Genomic DNA, 25,359 nt, shown 5'->3' on the forward strand with positions numbered 1-25,359 from the left:
ATTAGGATGCTAATTAGTACAGTAATTTTGTTCGTTGAGATGCTGGGAGCTAAAGGACTTGTCATGCATACACTGGAGCATGGCCTTCTCTGATGTAATGAAGGTGACTACCCATAAACTATGCATTCTGTGTATCACAGTAGCTAACCATCTTTAGAATTAAAGCTTTAGCTGGTCAAACATCCTATTACATTGATTACATGGAATGTTTTGAAGTAAATTATAGACATTGGTACAAGTATATTCCTTTTTTTTTTTAACCAACTCAACACAGAAATCTGCTTCTATTCCTTGTGTTCATTCTTTCATTTGAGACAGAGGAGTATGCTTAAGTTTGCATCCGAGGTGAATATAATGGTTGGGTATGGTATTCCTAAGAGTGAACTCCAAATGTTAATACTTCTTGGGACATCATGGTGGTGGGGGGAGGTGAACAGAAGAGAGTGGGGTGAATGCAGTGACAGAGAAGGGCTTTGAAGTCACTATCAGAAAACTACAGTGGGTAGGGCAAGCATATTTTCCCTTAATCTAGAATGTTCTATTTTTTGATACTAGAACTAGTTTTGAACACAATGTTTCTCAATATTTCACAGAAATAATATTCTATGTTAATACATCATTCTGTCCCTTATCCAACACTATAGCAGAAGGTCAAGTGGGGAAGCCTGGAATATGTGTCCCCTTGATAAAAACAATAGAAACAAGAAACATGATCACGAACATGAACATTATTAAATTATACCTAACATTTACTGGGCTTCCCTCATAGCTCAGTTGGCAAAGAATTCACCTGCAATGCAGGAGACCCCGGTTTGATTTCTGGGTCGAGAAGATCCACTGGAGAAGGGATAGGCTACCCACTCCAGTATTCTTGGGCTTCCTTTGTGGCTCAGCTGGAAAAGAATCCACCTACAATGCAGGAGACCTGGGTTCGATTCCTGGGTTGGGAAGACCCCCTGGAGAAGGGAAAGGCTACCTACTCCAGTATTCTGGCTTGGAGAATTCCATGGAGAAGTCCATGGGGTTGCAGAGTCAGACATGACTGAGTGTCTTTTCACTTTCACTTTCCCAGGTGCAGGTATAACTTCTATTAAGGGTTCTAAGTACATTACATGTATTAACTCATTTAATCCTACAACAAGTCTAGGAAATCTATTTATGGAAAACTATTATCAATAATCGGATAGACTAGATCACATTGTATACTGGAAAAAGTTACAGTTCTCTGACAAATGGCAAGATGGCAGAGTCAGAGAAAATCTAGAGCAATTAAAAAGAATGGTCATATAGAAAACAAAGAATTTAATTACATTAGCATTCATTGACAACTCCCCGCCACCCCCCGCCCCCCCAGATTGCATGTCTCTGTAGTTAGAATACTAAAAAATGCCCAGAAAATTAACTGACAGCCCTGATAGGTACTGGTGCAAAGCATATTTTATTTAAATTTTTACTATCTTCTAAGCTTTTATTATCCCTTAGATGCCCCATAGATACAGCAATGAGATATGATCTGTGTAGAAGAAAGAAAAATGATTTATTTTCAAGCTCTGTTCTATAAGAAATTAGAGAAACAAAAATTCTGGGAGGATGGCAAGAGAGGCAGTAAGTTTAGACTCTTGCTGAATCTTCTAATCAACATGGGTGGAGTAGCAAAACCCAAATGGCAAAGATGAAGTCTACAATAAAAGAACAAAATGCAAACCCTAATAAATGTGCATTTGGGGACAAAACCCTGATGGCAAAAAGACTTGTGTGGTATCACCAAAACTGTGCAAGAAGCCGAGAGAAGGATTGAGACTTATAATGGACTTGAGAGTGGGAGATCCACATCCCCAGTGATACTCACTGGAGGCTCAGTGGTCTGCTCGAAGAAGAACAACTGATTCTGGGAGTGGGCATCACAGGATCCGATTCACGGGTGAGTGCAAGGAGGCCATGGTAAGAGCTGATGATGCTGTGGCTCTCTGACTCTGTGAACTGTTGAAACTAACCAAGTAAGCTCACTTTCAGAATAAAGCCCTGCGTTGAGTAGAGACTATTGGGAGTAGAACTTAAATTGATCAGGATGGGGACAATAGGAGCAAGGAAAGATTGATCAGGATGGGGACAATAGGAGCAAGGAAAGAGAAGGCTCCAATAAGAATGAGGGAGAGGAGCAGCGGAAGAAGATCTCAGAGAGGATGGGGCTATATTTTGGAATCCTTCATGAACAAAAAATAGAAGAGGTTGCTCTAGAATGTAAATTAAAGCCCTCATTTCTGCTCTAAAAGTATTTAAAAAAAACTAATTTCATTGAAACATGAAGAACAGAGAAGGATTATAGAAAAATCCTATATGCAGTTATTATAAGAAAAAAGATAGAATAATGTCTCTACAGGTAATGAAGGCATTTCAGAAAAATAAGCCCCCAAAGCAGGTAAACACTGTAACCTAATATCTCAAGATAGGCAAGAGAAGTTGAGAAAACACTAACAGATAGGAAAGAAAAACACAAATCTAAATTAGAAAAACTCAAGAGATGAGGTGATCGGAGAAAACAAGATATGGAAGGAAGGGATGACAGAACTTAGGAAAGAATTGAAAACAAAATTTAAAAAATCAAGTTCAATAGAAGAAACTCGAGAACAAATAAATGCCTTAAGAAAACTAAATAAAGGAAAGATGAAAAACTTAAAAATATAAAAATGAATGAAGAGATTTTAAAGGATTGAAAAGAAGATAGCAGCTGTAATGATAACCAAAGGAAATCCAAAATATTTATGAGTCCCCAAAGAAAGAATCAGAGCAATGGAAAAGAACAAGTTCTCAAAATTATGATTCAAGAAAAACTTCCTGACCTGAAAACACTCATCGAAAGGTGTTACTACAAACCTGGGAAAACTAACTATATTCTACTAAAACTATGACTTTTAAAGAAAATGAAACAATTCTTAGGTCATCCAGGTAAAATGATGAAGTCACTGATAAGAGGAAGGAAATCAGATTGTATAAGACTTTCCAATAGCAAAACTCTGTTGCAAGACATTTAAGAAAATCAAGAACTGAATGGAGAAGGAAATGGCAACCCACCAGTAGTCTTGCCTGGGAGATCCCATGGACAGAGGACCCTCGGGCTATAGTGCGCCTGATCACAAAGAGTCAGACACGACTGGGGGAGGGGCAAGCGCTCGCTAGAGGTCCCAGAGCTTTTGATGGCAGAGCCAGCACTGTGGCTGAGGCCTCCCAGCTCCCAGGCCTCTCTCACCAGACCGGAGCGTGGAAAACTAGAATCCAAAATACGCCTGAGGGCTTTCCTGGCGGCTCAGTGGTAAAGAATCACCCAGGTCTGGGAAGACCCAACGTGGCCGAGCAGCTAAGCCTGTGCGTCACAGCCACTGGGCTGGGGCCCTGGAGCCCGGGAGCTGCAGCTACGGAGGTCTGGGCACCAGAGCCCGTGCTCTGCAACAGGAGGAGCCGCTGTGGCGAGAAGCCTAGCCTCCCCTCTCCCCCGCCCCTGGAGAGCAGCCCCTGCTCACGGAACTAGAGAAGAGCCTACACAGCACGAAGACCCTGCACAACCATAAATAAATCAAATCATTAAAAACATGGAAATATGAGCCAAAGATACTATAATTTGTCAAACTGACTTTTAACTATAAATATAATAGATGAACTTATTACTATGCAAAATCTCTTAGAATATTGTTTCATTGAGACTTCATGAAGACTTTCCCAAAAAATAAACTTCAAGTAACTAGAATAACTTGAAGGACTGATTGAGAGCATTAAATATATATTTATCTGAAGAATTAAGATTACATAATAATCAGAGTTCCAAAGAATAGCAAGGAGAGATAACAAAGCCTTCCTCAGCGATCAGTGCAAAGAAATAGAGGAAAACAACAGAATGGGAAAGACGAGAGATCTCTTCAAGAAAATTAGAGATACCAAGGGAACATTTCATGCAAAGGTGGGCTCAATAAAGGACAGAAATGGTATGGACCTAACAGAAACAGAAGATATTAAGAAGGGGTGGCAAGAATACACAGAAAAACTGTACAAAAAAGAGCTTCATGACCCAGATAATGACAATGGTGTGATCACTCACCTAGAGCCAGACATCCTGGAATGTGAAGTCAAGTGGGCCTTAGAAAGCATCACTACGAACAAAGCTAGTGGAGGTGATGGAATTCCAGTTGAGTTATTTGAAATCCTGAAAGATGATGCTGTGAAAGTGCTGCACTCAATATGCCAGCAAGTTTGGAAAACTCAGCAGTGGCCACAGGACTGGAAAAGGTCAGTTTTCATTTCAATCCCAAAGAAAGGCAATGCCAAGGAATGCTCAAACTACTGCACAATTGCACTCATCTCACCTGCTAGTAAAGTAATGCTCAAAATTCTCCAAGCCAGGCTTCAGCAACATGTGAATCGTGAACTTCCAGAAGTTCAAGTTGGTTTTAGAAAAGGCAGAGGAACCAGAGATCAAATTGCCAACATCCGTTGGATCATGGAAAAAGCAAGAGAGTTTCAGAAATACATCTATTTCTGCTTTATTGACTATGTCAAAGCCTTTGACTGTGTGGATCACAATCAACTGTGGAAAATTCTGAAAGAGATGGGAATACCAGACCACCTGACCTGCCTCTTGAGAAACCTATATGCAGGTCAGGAAGCAACAGTTAGAAGTGGACATGGAACAACAGACTGGTTCCAAATAGGAAAAGGAGTACGTCAAGGCTGTATATTGTCATCCTGCTTATTTAACTTCTGTGCAGAGTACATCATGAGAAACGCTGGACTGGAAGAAGCACAAGCTGGAATCAAGATTGCCAGGAGAAATATCAATAACCTCAGATATGCAGATGACACCACCCTTATGGCAGAAAGTGAAGAGGAACTAAAAAGCCTCCTGATGAAAGTGAAAGAGGAAAGGGAAAAAGTTGGCTTAAAGCTCAACATTCAGAAAACGAAGATCATGGCATCTGGTCCCATCACTTCATGGGAAATAGATGGGGAAACAGTGGAAACAGTGTCAGACTTTATTTTTTGGGGCTCCAAAATCACTGCAGATGGTGATTGCAGCCATGAAATTAAAAGATGCTTACTCCTTGGAAGAAAAGTTATGACCAACCTAGATAGCATATTCAAAAGCAGAGACATTACTTTGCCAACAAAGTTCCGTCTAGTCAAGGCTATGGCTTTTCCAGTGGTCATGTATGGATGTGAGAGTTGGGCTATAAAGAAAGCTGAGTGCCGAAGAATTGATGCTTTTGAACTGTGGTGTTGGAGAAGACTCTTGAGAGTCCCTTGGACTGCAAGGAGATCCAACCAGTCCATTCTGAAGGAGATCAGCCCTGGGTGTTCTTTGGAAGGAATGATGCTGAGGCTGAAACTCCAATACTTTGGCCATCTCATGCGGAGAGTTGGCTCATTGGAAAAGACTCTGATGCTGGGAGGGATTGAGAGCAGGAGGAGAAGGGGATGACAGAGGATGAGATGGCTGGATGGCATCACGGACTCGATGGACGTGAGTCTGAGTGGACTTCGGGTGTTGGTGATGGACAGGGAGGCCTGGCGTGTTGCGATTCATGGGGTCGCAAAGAGTCGGACATGACTGAGCGACTGAACGGAACTGAACTGAATAATCATAAGGAAGACATTATAATGTATAATGGCTAAATGCTCTGACGATGTAAATAAGCAGGATTAAAAAGAATTTGATGGAGGAGATGGATAGATTGGGAGTTTGGGACTGACATGTACACACTGCTATATTTAAATTAGATAACCAACAAGGACCTACTGTATAGCACAGGGAACTCTGCTCAATACTCTTAATAACCTAAACTGGATAATAATTTGAAAAACAAAATATACATGAATATGCATCACTCTTCTGTACTCAGAAAGAACATAATGTTTCTGCTCAGTTATACTCCAATGTGCAATAAAATTTTGTTATAAGAGAAAGAATTTGGAAAATAATTAGGAAATTATTAATATAAGTAAAACAGGATCATTTACTGACTTACAGGAAAAATTCTATCCATATGAATAAATGAACCTAGGCAATAATTGTTGATAGCTGTTCACCTCATTAAAAGAGAGACAATTAAACATTATATGTCCTTTCTGATGAAATTTTACTTTACCACTGTGCAATATTCTGGCCAAATAAAGTAAAAATAAAAATTAAAAAAATAATTGAACCTGAATCCAATTGTCTTTAAATCTAAAATCTAATTACAGTTATAGGATCAGAAGGAACAGCAGGACGTATTCAGTGAGGCTATGGGGATGTAGTCAGCAAAACCTGAATCAAGGAAAACTCTGTATGATAAGCAATCTGATAGTCTCAACAACAACCTCCCTCCTCCCCCCACCACCCCCTCCAAAAAAAAAAATAAAGTGAGTGAAGTCGCTCAGTCGTGTCCGACTCTTTGAGACCCCGTAGACTGTAGCCCACCAGGCTCTTCCGTCCATGGGATTCTCCAGGCAAGAATACTGGAGTGGGTTGCCATTTCCTAAAAAAAAGTCAAGGGAAAAAAGGAGAGAAGAAGCCTACATTGAAGACAGATGTCAACCAATAACAATATATGGTACTTATTTGAATCTCAATTAAAAAAAACGAAACAGAACTCCTCTAAACATTAAGATATTTGAAACTACAGAGAAGTCGCTGTTAAACATTTTTAAGGTATCATAATTGTACTGCAGTTTTGTTTTAAAAAAGAATCTTTATCTTTTATCTAAAAATCCTTAGAAATGTTTATGGGTGAAATGATGTTTTCTTGAATGTGCTTAAATAATCAGGGGAGAGGGAAGTGGCTTGGGGTACAGGTGAAACAAGATTGTTGATGAATCAATAGTTGTAGAAACTAAGTATTAGATACTTGGAGATTTTTAAAAATACTATTCTATGTTTGAAATTTTGTGTGATAAGTAGTTGTATAAAAATTAGGGAATGTCCCTTTTTAAAAAAATACAAGTTAGAGTTTAGGTATAGAAAGGGTTAACCAAGCATAGAAGAACTTCTTTAAAACACTTATGAAATAGCTGGAGTCCTAAACACTATGCCAAATTCTTTCCCTCTTATTTGACAAATCATTTGTATTTTTACATTAATTTAATTTAGATGTTTCTACTTAGCTCATTCAAATATTATTGCATAAGAACTATTTGATGTTCAATTTCCACTCATCCAGAAAAAACAAAAACAATAACAAAACCCCAAACCAAAAAACAAACAGCAAATGCTTATCTTTTAAGTTGTGAATAGACCATAAAAATAGAGCAAAGAGAGCACCACCACCAACAACAACAAAAGCAGAATCTGCCAGACCTTTTTAATGTCTGGGCTCAGAAGTCTCAGAACATTCTTCTACATTCTGTTGGTCAAAGCAGTCATGGAGCAGCCAAGATTCAAGGCGAGGAGGGAATATACTCCATCTCTCGATGGGAGGAGCAGCACGTACATAGCAGGGTGAGTGGGACTGTTTGAGGTCGTCTTTGGAGACTAGCTACCAAATTTATGTGCAAAGTTAGAGCCTGCCTGTTTCTCACAGCCTACTGCCCATCAGCTGGGATGATATGTATATCTCCTTCTCTCTACATATGTAACACAATGTAAAAAATAATCCATAAAATGTAGTATATATTGTATACGTATTTAAAAAAAAATGTTCTTTGATACCAGCTCAGCCAGGTAGGCCCACGTGAAATCCACATAGCTCTGTTTTTCCTTGAAAGGAGACATTTCTCGGTATAGGGAGAGAGTGTAAGGACCTGACTGGGAGTTTAGGGAAGCACACAATTGTATTTTAGAGCTATTCAGTCTACCACACATCTTGCAGATATGGGTGCCGTATCTTGTGTCCAATGTGATACATGGCTTTTCTTGGGGGAAAATGTGGTATCTTTGCTTTAGGCATTCCTTTTCTGATTTGCCTTTTCAGTTGCGACGACTACATTTTTAAATCCACTAAATGCAAGGAAACAATGGATGTCTTTCTTAGCTACTTATAAAAGGTCATATGGAAAATGAGCTTGGGCAGAGTGGTTCCAGCTAGACACGTAAGCAGAGGCATAAATGAACACATTAAGAACATTGTTTGTCAGTGTTAACCCTTTGCTTACACAGAGAAAAAGGGGACTGTTTGCCTGTCTTCAGTTGGTTTTAAGCTTTATTTATGTGAAGTTGAAAACAGAAGTGAATCCCTGAAACTGATACTGATGGTTTTTAATGCTAGAACCCTGGGAAGACCCAGTGTGGAGGTGGTGCCTGAGTCCTGGACACTGGGGGGGACATTCAGGATCTTTCCTGTCTGGTCTAAATTAGGACAGTAAGTAGACCAGAGCTTCAGGAAAACTATTAAAGGACTCTAGCACTATAGAGCAGAGAAGGCAATGGTAGCCCACTCCAGTACTCTTGCCTGGAGAATCCCAGGGACAGAGGAGACTAGTGGGCTGCCGTCTATGGGGTCACACAGAGTCAGACACGACTGAAGCAACTTAGCAGCAGCAGCAGCAGCACTATAAAGATTATGCCCATCCAACACATGCAAAAGAGAAGAAGCAATGCACTGCAATTAAGTAGAAGATAGTAGAAGATATGAATAAAATATTCTGACTTTTATTATGATTTTTTTCCATGTGATTAATAATTTTAAAAAATCATGTTCTTTCAAAGTCTTTTTTTGTCTCATGATGTAGTATTCTTGCTTCCTGGGGCCTCCATACTTGCATTGCTTTGGGGCAATGTAGCACTGGCTCGGATCCATCTTTTCAGGAAGCCCAGATAATTACTTATCATGAAACCTGGTAGGATGGTCTGCTCACCAGCATAGTTTATTGACTGATACTTTTGCACTGATCTAAGAGTACTGTTTACTCTTGGTTGGAATATGGCTCCTTAGGGGGGAAACTGATGAGGTTAGATCATCCTCAGATTTCTGGAAAATATTTTATTATAATAGACCTAGTCATACCAAAAAGTATTATGAGACCTCATGGATCATCTTGTGGGAAAAACCCTGGACTTCAATGCCATTATTTTAGCAGCAAACATAAAAATATTTTAATCCACACCTCACAATATAGGTTTCTAAATTTGTAAAGTCTACTTTGTGATTGCCATATATAAAGAAGGGACTTGAATACATGCAATACTGAAAGAAACTCTCTTGTAAAGCGATGTGACTAATAGGTTTGGACAAATGCTTTTGGTGGCAATATTGAGCACATGTGCAAAAAAAAGGGTTTGCTCCTCTAATAAGAGATATAGGAAAATCATGTGTGAGATGCACACATGAAAATAAACAATAGTAATAAAAAGTTCTCTAAAATCCAGCATGTCTTTCTATCAAGATGGAGCAAAAGAGTAAATACATTTTGCACATCAATAAATTCTAAAAGGCCAAGAACTTGTAGGATCTGAATTAAATTTTATGAAAATACTGCATTGAACTGATGATGATTTCATTCTGAGTGCCCAAGTCATTTTTCTGCATATGTTTTTTTCTCCTTTTTTCTTTCCTTCCCTCCCGCCCTGTCCCAGCACCCCTCCTCCTCTCTACTTCTAAAAGAAGAGAGCACTGTTCCCAGAACTCTCTCAGGCTTTTTTAATTGAAAGCAATGGTTCTGAGTCACTCCTTTATATTAAGTGAAACACTTTTGCATGAATCTCCAGGGATGAACTGATTAGCACAGCAAGAAGCTGGTGGACTCTGGTTGTCCCTGCAAGTGGTGGAAAGAATTAAATACAATTTTGCAAAGATAACACTGAAAGAATGATATTTTCTTTCAAAACATGTCCCTCTCTGAAACATCAGTGCAGACATATGTCGAGATAGAAACCAGATCGTATTTCTAACAGTTGAAGACTCAGATTTCATCAAACAAGACTGTTTGTTCTCATGCCCAAACTGTATCCTACACTGTCCCCTTGTCTGGACTATAATGGAATATAACATTAACTTCGGACAGTGGGGGTTGAGTTGGTGCCAACCTTGCTAACGAACATGTGGTTTCAATAATAATGTGGCTACTTGCACGTTAGGTGGCAAGGTGCCAGGTACTTAATGTCGAGGAGGCAACTGACGTGAAAAGTACCATCTCCTGATATGATTGTATTTCCAAAAGTGCTCTGGGCCCAGATTGAGACTCAGCAAATCAAGGGGTGTCACTCAGTGTCAGGGAGCTTAAGGCACTGTCAGATGAGCACAAGGCCTGCAGATCTCTCTGCAACCCTGAAGCATCCTATAGCCTTGGTGATAATGGAATGGATAACAGTGCAGTGTGGAAAAACTTAGCCTGCCCCAGGAGGGGGTGGGAGGGGAAAGGATTAAGATCACTCCTTGCTTCAAGTTCCTGGTGTTTTGGACTCTGGGACTTGAGGGTCTGAAAGCTAGAAGACAGTGAAATGAATTACAGTTTAATGATATTCCCACTACACTGACAAAATGGATTCAATTACATAATGGTAGCATTAAATGTTATTAAGAAGGGATCCAGAGTCTTGAGGCCAGGCTCTCAGAAAATCATGATAAGCTGCTTAAAACAGCTGAAATAGCACATTTATGGGCTTTCCAGCCCTCGGTTTGTTGAAGAGGAGAAGAGTTACATTTGCTGAAACATTCTACAGTGCTGGTCTGTTATCGGGCTGTGGCACATGATGAAGGGAGGTACTAGGAAATATCTGATTTGATAATTCTATTTTAGAATATACTCCCCCACCCCCCCCGCCCCCCGCCTCCCTGCCAAATGCTTTGTGAAGTACAGAGCCAAATGGTTTACCTGAGGCCCTGGTTGCCTAGGATGACTTGGTAGGACAATGGTTTTTCTAAAAGGTAGGATTCCTTCTGTAGGGTGACCAGGTTTATAGAGAATGGACAGTTTTTCTTTAATTCTGTCTTCTTCTTGGAATGAAACACTTATTTTTGTTTTAGTTTAAAGTTTTCATACTATAAAATTCACTCTTGGTAGTGAACAGTTTTGACAAAAGCATTGAGTTGTGTATCTATCACCATAATCAATGGAGTATTCCATTGTGTCAAGAAATGTCTTCTGTAGTCAATTTACCTACATACTTCCAATCCCTGGCAACCACTGACATTTCTCCATCTTGAAGTTTTGATTTTCCTGAACATCAGTATCTGATCTTTTGGATCTGACTTCTGTCACTTAGCAAAATTCATTTGACATCCATCCATGTTGTTCAAGTGTCACTGGATTATTCATTTTTATTTCTGAGTAGTATCCCATTGTATGGGGGTGTGTGTGTGTGTGCTGAGATTGTAAGTCATATCTGACTCTTTGTGACCCCATGGACTGTAGCCCACCAGGCTCCTCTGTCCATGGGATTTTTTCAGGCAAGAATATTGGAGTGGGTTGCCATTTCCTTCTGCAGGAGATCTTCCCAACCCAGGAATCGAACCCACGTCTTCTACATCTCCTGCATTGGCAAATGGATTCTTTACCACTGAACCACCTGAGAAGCCCATTTATGAACCACCTGAGAAGCCCATTTATATGGATATACCATAGCTTATTCACCTGTGGGACATTTGTACTGTTTCCAGTTTTTGGTAATTAAGAATTAAGCAGCTATAAAATTTTGCATATAAGCTTTCTGTGTAGACATAGGTTTTTACTTCTCTTAAGTAGAATCCTGGGAGTGAGATTTCTTGGTCATATATGATAAATATAGGCTTAACTTGACAATAAATGGCTAAATGGTTTTCTAAAGAGGATGTAACAGTTTGTTCTCACCAGCAAAGTATGAGGGTTCTGTATTCTCTACATCCTCACCAACTCTTGGCATTGCCAGTTTGTTTCTTTAATTTAAATCATTGTAGTAAATAGTTACTAAGTAATGGTAACTCACAGTGGGGTCTAATTTGCATTTTTCGAACGTTTAATGAACTTGAGAATATTTTTATGTGCTTATTTGCCATCTGTTCATGTGAAATATAAACAGATTTGTTTGGTGAAATATCTATTTTTTGGTGAAATATCTGTTCAAATCTTTTCAGTTCAGTTCAGTCACTCAGTCGTGTCCGACTCTTTGCAAACCCCATGAATCGCAGCACTCCAGGTCCCTGTCCATCACCAACTCCTGGAGTTCACTCAGACTCACGTCCATCGAGTCAGTGATGCCATCCAGCCATCTCATCCTCGGTCATCCCCTTCTCCTCCTGCCCCCAATCCTTCCCAGCATCGGAGTCTTTTCCAATGAGTCAAGTCTTCCCATGAGGTGTCCAAAGTACTGGAGTTTCAGCTTTAGCATCATTCTTTCCAAAGAAATCCCAGGGCTGATCTCCTTCAGAATGGACTGGTTGGATCTCCTTGCAGTCCAAGGGACTTTTAAACTGAGTTGTTTCTTTTTTTTTTTTTAGTTGTTAAGCATTGAAGGTTATTTATGTATTATAAATACAGTCATTTGTCAGATATGCTAATTGTAAATATTTTCCCTCAATATTTGACTTGTCCTTTGATTTCCTTATGATATCTCTTGCAAAATAAAAAATTTTAATTTTGATAAAGCACAATGCAATAAATATTTTCTTTTATAGATTGTCCTTTGATGTTATATAGAAGAATTCATTGGTTAGCCCAAGGCCACGTAGATTTATTCTGTTTTCTTCTAGGAATTTCCTAGTTTTTTGTTTTACATTAGGTCTATGATAAATTTTGAGTTATTTTTTGCATAGAGGGCAAGGTATGAGTTGAGGGTTGTTTTGTGTATACATATTCTTATGCAGTTTGTTAAAAAGACTATTGTTTATCCTTGGAATCATCTTTTTAAAAACTATTTATTTATTTATTACTTTACAATATTGTATTCATTTTGCCATACATTTGTCAGATATCAGTTGGCTATATTTGCATATATTTTTTCTGGACTCTATTCTGTTTCATTGATCTATATGCCTATCCACACACAGAATGTGTTCTTTTTACAGAAGCTTTATAATAAATCTTGAGAATAGATAGTGTGATTCCTCCAACTTTGTTCTTTTATTAATCCCAAAATTGTTTTGGCTATTCAGTTGATATTTATAAAAAAATTTCTATTGAAACACTGATCAAGTTTACATGGGATCTATAGATCACTTTGGGAGAATTGACATCTTAACACTATTGAGTCTTCAAATTATAACATGTTATATATCTACTTATCTAAGAATTTGCTTTTTTCCTATCAATGTTTTATAGTTTATAGCATATATATTCCATACGTGTTTTGTTAAGTTTATAACTAAGCATTTTGAGGATGCCGTAAATGACACTGTTTATATATTTAGGGTTCCACTAGTAATTATATTTCTGTTTTGCTTGATTATAGAAATATAATTAATATTTATTGTGACTTTTTATCCTGCAAGCTTGCTAAACTCACTTATTAGTTCTAGGAGCATTTTCTCTGTGTGTGTGTGTGTGTGTGTGTGTGTGTGTGTGTGTGTGTGTAGATTCTATCTCCTTAGAAATTTGATCTGTGAATAAAGACAGTTTCACGTCTTCCTTTCCAAACCATATGCCTTTCTTTTTCTTTCCTTATTGCATCAGCCAGGATTTACAGTGTAACGTTGAATATGAGTAGTTGAGAGAGGATATCCCTGCCTTGTTCCTGATGATGAGAAAAATATTCAGTTTTTAATGTTAAGTATGTTGTGTGTAGTATTTTTGTAGATTCCCTCTGTCAGGCTAAGGAAGTTCTCTTCCATTCCCAGTGTGCTGAGATTCTATGGTAAACGGCTGTTGAAATGTATAAAATGCACTTTGTTTCACCATTAAGATGATCATATTATTTTCTTCTCTAGTTTATAATGTGATGGATTATATTGATTGATATTTGAGTACTGAACCAGCCTTGCATTTCTGGAATAAATCCTACTTGGACATGATGTACTGTATTTTAAAATGCATCTTTATATATCCTACCTTAAATTTGCTAGTATTTGTTCAGAATTTTTGTGACTATGTTTATATAAGGTTAAGCACTGCTTTGTTAAGCACAAATTTTTATACTCTGATTTTTAATTTTCATTCAGTTCAAAATTATTTAAAAATTGACCTTGATACTTCCTCTTTGACTTGTGCATTATTTATAAGTGACTTAATTTCCTAATATTGGAGATTTTCAGATATCTTTGTGTTATTCATTTCTAATTTAGTTCAGTATGGATGACCAGGGACCATTCTTAGTATGATTTTTTTTTAATTGGTAAAGTTTATTTTATGGTATAGAATATGACCTATCTTGGTGAATATCACAAGTGCACTTACAAAAAATATGCCTTTTGTTGTGGGTCAATATTATACAAATATCACTTAGGTCAAGTTGGTTGATGGTAATGATCATGAGGGCTTCCCTGGTGACTCAGTGGTGAAGAATGCGCCGGCCAATGCACGAGACAGAGGTTTGATCCCTGGACTGGGAGATCCCCTGGAGCAAGTATGGCAACCCACTCCAGTATTCTTGCCTGGGAATTCCTATGGACAGAGGAGCCTAGTGGGCTACAGTCCATGGGGTCACAGAAAAGTTGGACATGACATAGCAACTAAACAACAACAACAATGATCGTGAATTCAGTCTACTTGTTCTATTAATTATAGAAAGAGAAATGTTGAAATTCCTAAAATTGTGTATTTTTCTATTTCTCATTTATGTTCCACTGATTTTTGCTTCAAGAATTTTGAAGCTCTGTTGTTAAGTGAACATACATTTAGGATTATGATGCCTTCTTGGAAAATTTGTCTTTTTATCAAGGGATTGATTATTTTCCTCTTTTTTCTTGGTAATATTCCTTTCGACGTATACTTCATTTTATATTAATATGGGTATGCCAGCTTCTCTTCTTATTGGTTGTATAGCATATATTTTTCTATCTTTTTACTCTAAACTTATCTTTGTCTTTATATTCAAAGTGAGTCATATCTGACTCTGGTTTTACTGATTTACTCTTAACCATGAGTTGCTTTTTTCTTATTTTTGTATGCTTTATAATACTTTGTTGAAAGCTGGACACCTTCTATAGGACAGTGGACACTAAAGTATGTGTTTTATGCACAAAAATAACACTTTTTTCTGCTAGAATTTAATGTGGATTACTGAGTCAATCTAGTTAGGAATTGAGCTGAGGGGATTTTACTGTTGCTATGGTTACCCATAATGAACTGTAGACTTACAGTTCCTCTAGCAATACTTTGTGTTTGGTGTGGAGAATGGTTTGTCAGAAGGCTTTTTCTCAGAGTCCATGCTCAGCTTTCGGTCTTTCCCTCTGCGCTATGCTTCAGTCTCTTTCCACACTCATGTCATTCTTCCAGCACTCCTGCACTGTGGCTTGCTACTTCATGCTTGTTAGCCTGGTGAGTGGAGTCAGGTGTACATTCTCTGCTGTTCTCATTAAGCGTGTCTTAGGCAGGAAACTGCATCCCTGCAGACCTTTTTCTACATATTCTTTAACTTGTGATTTCTTACTTTAAAAAGTATGGTGTTATTCTTAAAGATCTGGGGAGAAGTAAGGAGGTGTTCTCATGCAATTTAAATAAAAAAACATATTTGAGCACCATCTTTATGCCAAACACAGTCCTGAAAGCTTGAGATTATGACTACAATTATGACTGCGATTATGACTACAATTGTGACTGCAATTATGATTACAGCTTGGCTCATCCCATTCCGAAACTCTGTGGCAGAGAACCACGAGCTGGTAGTAAACATTACAGCCTAGTTTGTATCATGATAGGAGTAGATGCTAAGTGCTTTGAAACCCAACAGAAGGCCTTTTAGCTCAGTGTGGATGAGGGTGAAGTTCAGGGAATTCGTCCTGGAGGAAACCCAGGAAATCATCATCTGTCTAGGAGAGCTTCCTTTGTCCTTCTGCAGTCAAGTGACAATGGATTTGGGATGAAAGAGGGAAAGGCCTGAGGGTCTAAAGTAAGGATGCAGGAGGTAGATGAGGCAACTATGGAGAAATACAGCACCTTCTGGAAGTTATAGTCCCTGCATTACTTCAGGTAGCTTCACAGAGTCATCTCTAGAAAAAATTGAGAGTTTTTTATTAAGACAAATCTTGGTTTGAAATCTTGCTTTCTCACCTATAAGCTGAGGAACCTTGGGCAAATTACCTTTTCAAGGTTCATTCTTCTCATACATAAAATGGTAAAGGTATTTCCTTTCTCATAGTATTACTTTGAACATCATGTGATGTACCAGACATCTAGAAGAAGGCTCATAATGAGTGGCTATTTTTACTACGACTGTTATTGTTCATGTTTGTGGCAATTAACTTTAATGTTTTAAAATTCTTTAGGTACTTAATGTTTAGCTCAACCCAAGGTGTTCTAAGGAGTCTACTTGGAAGTGAGAAGCAGCTGTCTTTCCTATCAAAGTTCTTCCCAGAATGGTCAGTTCTCTGCTGGTGGTGAAGAAGCAGCTTGCAAATAACATCCCACAAAAGCAGATCTAAATACTAGACTCCTATGGGCGTCTAGCACAAAAGCTTAAGTCAGAGTTTTCTTCAGGAAGCTTATAGGCCCCATAGAGTTCATAACCCTGCAATGTCTTGACCAAGTGTACTCATCTGGTATACTCAACCACCGAACTGGAATATGATACTCTGTTTTTTGGACAGAATTAAGAGTGAGTTCTCTTAGGCTCAAATGACCCCTGCAATCAGGGGCAAGAGGGCTGTAATTGAAATGTCACTCAACGAACATGCCAAAAATAATAGAGATGGAGATGACTACCTTGCCTTGTGGTGAGTTCCCTGCTTTGGGAGATTAGCAAGATGGTCAGAGGATGAGCAGAAGGCAGCACTTCATCTCGAGCCTTGCTTCTTCCTTTAGCATATAATCTAGTTTATTTTAGAAACTGAACACCAGTGATGTAGCTATGACCATTTCTTCCATGGAAAACCAAGATTTGTCTTCTTTACAAATAGAGACTCTAAGATTATGGAAGTTGGGTGGATGAGGGGTGCTTCTATGCTATTGTAAATTCCTTCATTTATTTATTCATTAGTAAGATATGCAGTGCTTTGCCTACAACTGGCTGAGCTTCAGGGAATAATACTGGATCTTTGTTTTCTTTTCGAGTAGAATTTATTGTCTTGTGGAAGGACATAGCTATTCATAAAATTGTTGCAAAAATAAGCATATTTCAGAGATAATTACTATGAAGGAGAGTTATATGATTTGGGGGTTCTGAAAAGTCTTCCCTGAGTGCGAAAATTTCTGAGCTAGGTGAGTTGGCGAAGGATGGGGAGAGGCATATAGAGAGACATGTATAGCCAGCAACTGTAGCAGCATGCACAGAGGTCCTGGGGACCCTTTTCCATTATAAGTTATTACAAAATATTGAATATAGTTTCCTGTGCTATACAGTAGATTTTTGTTTATTTTATATATAGTGCTTTGTATCTGTTAATTCCATAATCCTCATTTATCCCCCCACCCCTCTTTTCCCCTTTGGTAACCATAAATTTATTTTCTATGTCTGTGAGTCTGTTTCTGTTTTGTAAATAAGTTCATTTGTATTATTTTTTAGATTTCACATATAAGTGATATCATATAGTATTTGTCTTCTCTGTCTGACTTATTTCACCTAGTATGATGTTCTCTAGGTCCATCCATGTTGCTGCAAATGGCAATATTTCATCCTTTTTTATGGCTGAGCAATATACATTGTATATATATATATATATACACACCCCACATCTTCTTTAGGCATTCGTCTGCTGATGGACATTGAGACTGCTTTTTTGTCTTGGCTACTGTAAATAAGAACATTATGGTGTGTGTATCATTTAGAATTAGAGTTGTTGTCTTTTCTGGTAGGGTATATTTTAATGGTATACTTAGGAGGATTTGTTGAATGACTGGGTATAGGGTATGAACAAAAATGAGCAAAGATGAACCCAAGATTTTTGCCATGAATCACCAGAACAAGGAGTTATCGTATACTGAAAATGGGGTAGACAGCAGGAGATTGAATGTTTGGGAGATAGAGATCAAGAGATCAGTTTTTGAACGTGTTAAGCTTGAAAGAATGTATTAAGCTTGAAAGAACGTGTTAAGCTTGTCTGTGAGACATCCAAGTGTAAATGTATGGATCTAAGTGGAAATTCAGGTGCTAGGACTCAGGAGAGAGATTCAGGCTGGAATTTGTCAACCAATAGATGTATGAGGTCACCAAGGAATCAGGATACTTAGAGCAGTGAAGAGGATGAAAGACTAAGTCCTGTCACTGGGACACCATTTAGAGGGCAGAGAGATAAGAATAAACAAACAGAGGCTGAAGGCAGCAACCAGTGAGGTAGGGGGAAGTCTAGGTGGTATTCTGGAAGCTAAGCGAAGAAAGTTTATCAAGCAGGAAAGAGCGATCAGCTGGGTTAGAGGTTGCTGGCAGGTCAGGCAAGAGACAGGCTGAACATTGACCTCTAAATAGGGCAGAAGTGAGATTACTGGAGACTTTGACAAGAGCAATTTCAGTGGACTGGTGAAGGCAAAAGCCTGAAAGGAGTGGGTTCAAGAGAGCGTGGGAGGAGAAATCAGAACAGTACAGAACTGCACTGTTCACTAAAGACACTAGGCATAGGAGTACCTGTGATGTGGTTACTCTGGATTGAAATGTGCTCTAAGGGTAATATGCACATCAGATTAGAATTCGTAAAAGAAAGTCTAGTATCTTAATAACATTTGATAACAATTACATGTTGAAATGATACTATTTTGGACATGTTGGATTAAATAAAATACATTATTAAAATTAATGTTATTTGTTTTTCTTCACTTTTTTCATGTGGCTACAGGAAAAGCCAAAATTACAAATATGCCTTGTTGCATTTCTACTAAACAGCACTGATATAAGCAATTCTTTCAAATAGTCTTATTGTAACAGGATACAGATAAACAGAGTAGTAGATGAGAATGGGGTGGGGTTGAGAGGACTCCTCTCCGTGGGGGTGTGGATTATTCATACAGAATAACAGGAGGGAAGTAATGACCTGGAAGCAGAGAGGTGGGTATTTATGGAAGTTCCTTTTTTGTTTTCTTAGTGACATAGGAAGCCAGTCTCCAGCTGAAAAAGAGGATGGAGGAGGAGGTCTTTTTTGATATGTAGGATAGACCACAGTGCTTGGCAAAAGCTACTTGACTAGAGGCTGCTTAGCAGAGTGGGGAGGTACATTACTAGGTGTTTTCTCGGTCCACAGGCAGTCCATTGCTGAAGACAAAAAATGAAAAAACCCATTGGAGAGCTTGTCACTCTTGGTCATCTATTCTCTTTTAGTTCTTGGACTCAATTTCTTTTCATCACATCAGAAAATGAAAAAATCCACCTTCAACCCCCTTGGTTTGCTCAGTGTTCAACATGGTTCCTCCTATGTTCCTGTGGGCAAATTTTTATTTTATTTTTTTTACAATTTAGTTGCCATAAAAATGTTTGAATCCAGAGCCTTAAAATTTCCAATTCATCATTTTGTTTCTTGTTTCTTCTACTTCTATTTTGCATTCACTAAACAAGCAAGAGAACAGCCCCATCTGTCTCAGCCACTCTGGAGGAGGCTGCAGGGGTTGAGAGGCAGCTTCTGCGCCTTGAACTTGGCCACTCCTGGGCTTGTAGTAGCCGGGCTTCAAACAAAAACCACCACTTCCTCCCCCAGCCCCAGTACCAGCTTCACAGGCAGCTGGGCTGCTTAAACATTTAAATTTCACTTTGGGCTACTATAAACATTTATTCCTGAAAGGGTACCCCACCCGGCCACCCCAGGTATTCTGTAGGAATATAGGCCAGTTTTATGCCCCAGTACACTGCATGGTTTTGAACCCCGTTTTCATAGTTGCAATGCCCAAAGATCAAAAATAAGGGTTAAGTAAAACTGGATGCGATGCTGGTGAGTGTTGAGACTGCTGGAGAGCCAGCCAAGCTGTGCCAACAACTTGAGACTCTTCGAGGTGTCAGTGACTATGCTCTGATGGGGAGGAAAGAGAAAAGGGGGCTGGTGCTGAGGCAGCTGAACACTCAGATGTGGTTTAGGTCTGGCTGGGATCGAAACCTTAAAAGTGGTAGTGCACTGAATTCTTTTGTCTTCCCTTGCTGCCTTGGAGCAAGGATTACATAAAAATACTCTCCGTTTATTTTCTGTGAAGTAGTTGTAGTTCACCTTTGAGCTGATGAGCATCTGCACCTAGAAGACCATTAAAAAATGGAAGAGTTTACAAGCCACTGTGAGCTGGCACAGTCCAGCAGAAGAGGAGAAAGAGGAGAAAGCACTTAGGAAGAATAAATATTTTATAGCACCTACATTTTCAGACTGTGTCTGCCTGGAAGGACTCCTCCTTTCTCTCTCGTGGCTCTCATCTCGTCTGCCTTCCCTTTCATTTCTCTTGCTTTCTTTCTGTCAGCCTGTTAATGTTTTTTTCTCTCTCCAAATGAGTTTTTCTGTTTAATTCTACATGCCTCCTCCGATAGTTAACTTGTTAGTTAGCTATTTAAACGTTTTATACATTTCTCTGAGCTTGCTTTACTTGTTTTCTTGGCTGACCATCTGAAGTCATTCTATGAAAGGAGATGGTATGAACTGGAAAGATTTGAACTTTAGAGTGGGTTGAGTTTGGTTATACCTGCTGCTACAAAGTCCAATCTTTATGAAAAGAAAAGAAAAAGGAAAGCATGGAAAACAAAACAAAAGACTGCAAACAGCCAACCTTAGTGAGCTACATGCCTCTTTTCTCTACCTGTTGTCAATGTTTTTGTATCTGAGATTTGTTTGGGTTTTGAAAGGGACACCCCAGTTTACAACCTCCAAAATCGTCACTGAATTAATTTGCTGTGAAATAAATCATACCAAGAGAGGGCTCCTATGTCGGAGAATGATTTCTTTTGCTCTAAGGAGCATTTGAATTTCAACAGCAGTTTGTTCCAAGGAAATGCTTATTTCAACAATGGAAGGTATAATGAAACAGAACGTGTTTCTAGACATTGTTAGTTTTTGTTTTTAGTGTAGAGTTCAGTATTAGGCTCAGTTAAATGTTTTTGCAAATGAATGAAGTTTCTCCATTTTTATAATGCTGAAAAATTAGTGACCAGATGGTAAAATACTCTGACTGTGGGCATTATGTAAGGCCTTGAAGGACACTGCCTAGTGGAGACAGACGTAGTTTTCCTCTGACTCCATAAAGGATGTGGATTTTAAAATGCAATTGGGTTTAATATTTCATCTTAATCAGCATTCCATGGCATCATGTCAATTCACCATAAAAATTAAAGAAAGTTTCTACTGGTCAGGAAAAAGAAAGAAAGAAAGTAGAGATGTGATTGCTCTGTTGAGAAGATTAATCAAATTTATGAGGGAATAAAAATATCTTGTACATATGTGGCAAAGCTTCTTACGCAAGGGCTCTCACATTCTGCTGGAGGGTGTAGACCAGTTATGATGAAGTCACTTCAGGCAAGAGTGAGAGCTTTGCCCTTGGATAGCACAAAGAGTTTTCTTTGCACTTTTTGCAAGAGGCTTAAATTTTCTAGAGCCTGACACAAAAGTCTGAGGGCAATTAAGAAAAGATGCAAATGCGATAATCAGAAAACACGTTCCCAAGGTTTAATGAATATTAGGTTAATGTTTTCTCATTCAACTGTTACATAGGGGTAAGGAAAATTAACAGTGATGGTGACTAAGGAGAGTTCTTTGAGTAGTCAGTTAAAATTTCAGTTATGTAAGATGAGTAAATTCCAGAAATCTAATGTACAGAATGATGAAAATGCTTAACAATACTGTATTGTTACTTGAAATTTGATGTGATGGGTGAACTTAAGTGTTCTGACCACAAAAGAAAGAAAGAGAGAGCAAAATGTTAATGACGTAACGTGATGGATATGTTAATTAGCTAGGCTGTGGTGATCATTTCACAGTGTATACATATCACTATATCAAGTTTTGCACCTTAAATATAAACAAGTTTATGTCTATTATGTTTCAATAAAGCTGAAAAAAGATATGAATATTTAAAAATACAAAAGAAAATGCTAACAAAAAACCTCATTGCCAAACCCAAGATCACCTAGGTTTTCTCTTATGTTATCTTGCAGAAGTTTCATAGTTTTGCATCTTACATTAAGGTCTGTGACCCCTTTTGAACACATTTTTATGAATAAATTAAGGTTTGTGACCCATTTTGAATACATTTTTATGAATGATGTTAAAAAAAAGAGGTGAAATTTTAAATAAAGAACAAATCTTTCTTTTAAAAAAGAACAGACAATCCTTTGCAGCTGTTGGACTTTACACTGGACTATGGCCATTGTATGGGATTCCCAGATGGCTCGGTGATAAAGAATGCACCTGCCAGTGGAGGAGATGTGAGTTTGATCCCTGGGTCAGGAAGATCCCCTGGAGAAGGAAATGGCAACCCACTCCAGTACTGCTGCCTGGGAAATCCCATGGACAGAGGAGCCTGGTGGGCTACAGTCCATGGAGTTGCAAAGAGTCAAACAGGACCGAGTGACAGAGGACACACACACATGACCTTTGTACTGCATTCAGAGCTCCTGCTGGCATTACCATGTGACAGGTTGCTGGGCTGCTTGGGCAGCCAGCTCTGCTACGTTGCCTGATTGTTTCCATGATGTGGGCTGAAATCTGCAATAGCTAGGTTGGCATCTTTGCAGTTACTCTGTGTGTGTGTCTTGTAGATGGTCGTGACCTAGCCCTTCAGATGGGGCTTTACACTCAGCGTCTTGGTCTCACTCGGGTGGAAGTCATTCCTTTGCTTTATAACTTAAATCTGCATTGGTGATACCAACTCTGGAATTTTTATTGTTTTTCACTATGGTAAAAAAGTATATATAACATGGAATTTACCATCTTAACTGTTTCTAAGTGTACAGTGCAATAGCGTTATTCCCATTGTTTGTGTAACCAATTTCAAGGTCTTTTCCATCTTGCAAAACTGAAACTTTATACCTAATAAATAGCAACTCCCCATTCTCCCTTATTGCAGTCCCTGGAAACCATTCTATTTTGTTTCTATGAATTTGACTATTCTAGACAGCTTATATAGGTAGAATCATACAGTATTTATCTTTTTGTGACTGGCTTATGTTACAAAGCATAATGTTCTCAAGGTTCATCCATGTTATAGCTTGTGTCAGAATTTCCTTTCTTTTTAAGGCAACCCACTGCAGTGTTCTTGCTGGAGAATCCCAGGGATGGCGAAGCCTGGTGGGCTGCCGTCTCTGGGGTTGCACAGAGTTGGACACGACTGAAGCGACTTAGCAGCAGAAGCAGCAGTATTCCATTGTGTGTATACATCAAATTTTGTTTATCCATTCCAACCTCAGTGGACACTTGGATTGCTTCTACCTCCAATTCTGTATTTGTTAGGATTCAACATAATTTGAATGGCAATGCTGTTCTGTTAATATTTATGCAATAATCTGCCCCAGAGCCTCAATTTTCTTTCTGTATGAAACATCTTTCCCCAAAAAGCACTTACTAATATTAAGACAAAGTTTCAACTTGAAATCAGGCGAAAGAATGGCTGCATGTCCTTTCACTATCATACTGGACCATTTTCTAATAGGTTCATCTAAGGACTATATGATTCTTTAAGGAGATGCACCTTATTTGATAATACTATTTGCTGTTGATTAATGCTCAGATTCTATTAAATATTAATTCATAGATTTTAATGCAAGTGACTTTTATCCAGTAGAAACGATGATTCTACAGGTTGATTTTAAATAAAAGGATCGTAAAAGATGATCCCTATTATTGCTGTGTGTGGCATTAACCAGTGTTCTGTCTGATCTAGCTGTCTTATTCAAACATTCATTCCCAGCCGATATCAGTGATATCAGATTTAATATCAGTGATATTAAATGAATCTTCACAACATGCTCATGTTATATTTATATGTGAGCACTATTTGTAACTTAAAATTTTTACAAACTGAATTTTTTTCCTGCCAGAGAAGCCAGAGTAAATGACCACATTTCTTCATTTTAGTGAAGTTTTTGTCGCCAAGTTATAGAGGAGCCCTAACGGCTTTCTCCTGAATATAATTAGAGAGTGACTTTTTTTTTTTCTTTTTAAAGAATACTGACCAGCATTGCAACAACAAATTTAGCCTATTTGTCCAAATGCTTTTTAAAATTTCTTTATTTTTAATTAAAAGATAATTGCTTTACAATATTGTGTTGGTTTCTGCCATACGTCAACATGAATCAGTCATAGGCATACATATGTCCCCTCCCTCTTGAACTTCCCTCCCTCTTCCCACCCCATCCTACCCCTCTAGGTTGTTACAGAGCCCCATTTTGAGTGCTCAAGTGTTTTAATCTAATATAAGGACAAAGTAAACCTACATGTTGCTCTTGTGCAAATAACTACTAGGCTTTTGTCCATCCAACTCAATTACGCAACATGAGTCAGAAAGCTAAAGAGGCCTCAAGATATGTTTCCCAAGAATGATGACCCTATATGCAAGACAGCAAAAGAGACACAGATTTAAAGAACAGACTTTTGGACTCTTGTGTTAGAAGGCTAGGGTGGGATGATTTGAGAGAATAGCATTGAAACGTGTATTTTACCATATGTGAAATAGATCGCCAGTCCAGGTTCGATGCATGAGGCAGGGTGCTTAGGGCCGGTGCACTGGGATGACCCTGAGGGATGGGATGGGGAGGGAGGTGGGAGGGGGCTTCAGGGTGGGGGACACATGTACACCCACGGCTGATTCATGTCAATGTATGGCAAAAACCACTACAATATTGTAAAGTAATTAGCCTCCAATCAAAAAAAAAAAATTGCTTCCCAAGTCAGAGTAGCTGGGCTGGCTAAGCTCATAGGTTTCAAAAAAGATATTAATAATAAATACAAGGTGAAATTTCCATAAACTCTGCATTCTCATACCCACCTGCAGCTAAATCTCCCTAATTTGGAGATGAATACCAGGCCAGAATATTGGAATGGGTAGCTATTCCCTTCTCCAGGTGATCTTCCCAACCCAGGGATTGAACCCAGGTCTCCCACATTGCAGGCGGCTTCTTTACCAACTGAAAGTTTCTATAAATGCTGCATTTTCATACCCACCTGCAGCCAAACCTCTTTAATTTGGAGATGAATCCCCCCCCCCCCATCTTTTTGCAGAGGGTTTGCCATTATGTTTCTGTTCTGCATAAACAAAGAGCAGATAACTGTGGAAAGTAGGTCAGAGACACAATTAGCCTGTGCCAATTCCTGTTCCTTTCGACCTAGGTGTGCATGCACGCATGCCTCTGTGTGTGTGTGTTATTGAAGCATACAGTCACATAGCATGAAATTGTAAGTGTTCCAGAGGTCCGTTTATTTGACATTTACTGAAGAGCAATTG

This window comes from Budorcas taxicolor, chromosome 12, assembly GCF_023091745.1.
Source record: "Budorcas taxicolor isolate Tak-1 chromosome 12, Takin1.1, whole genome shotgun sequence".
Lineage (NCBI taxonomy): Eukaryota > Metazoa > Chordata > Mammalia > Artiodactyla > Bovidae > Budorcas > Budorcas taxicolor.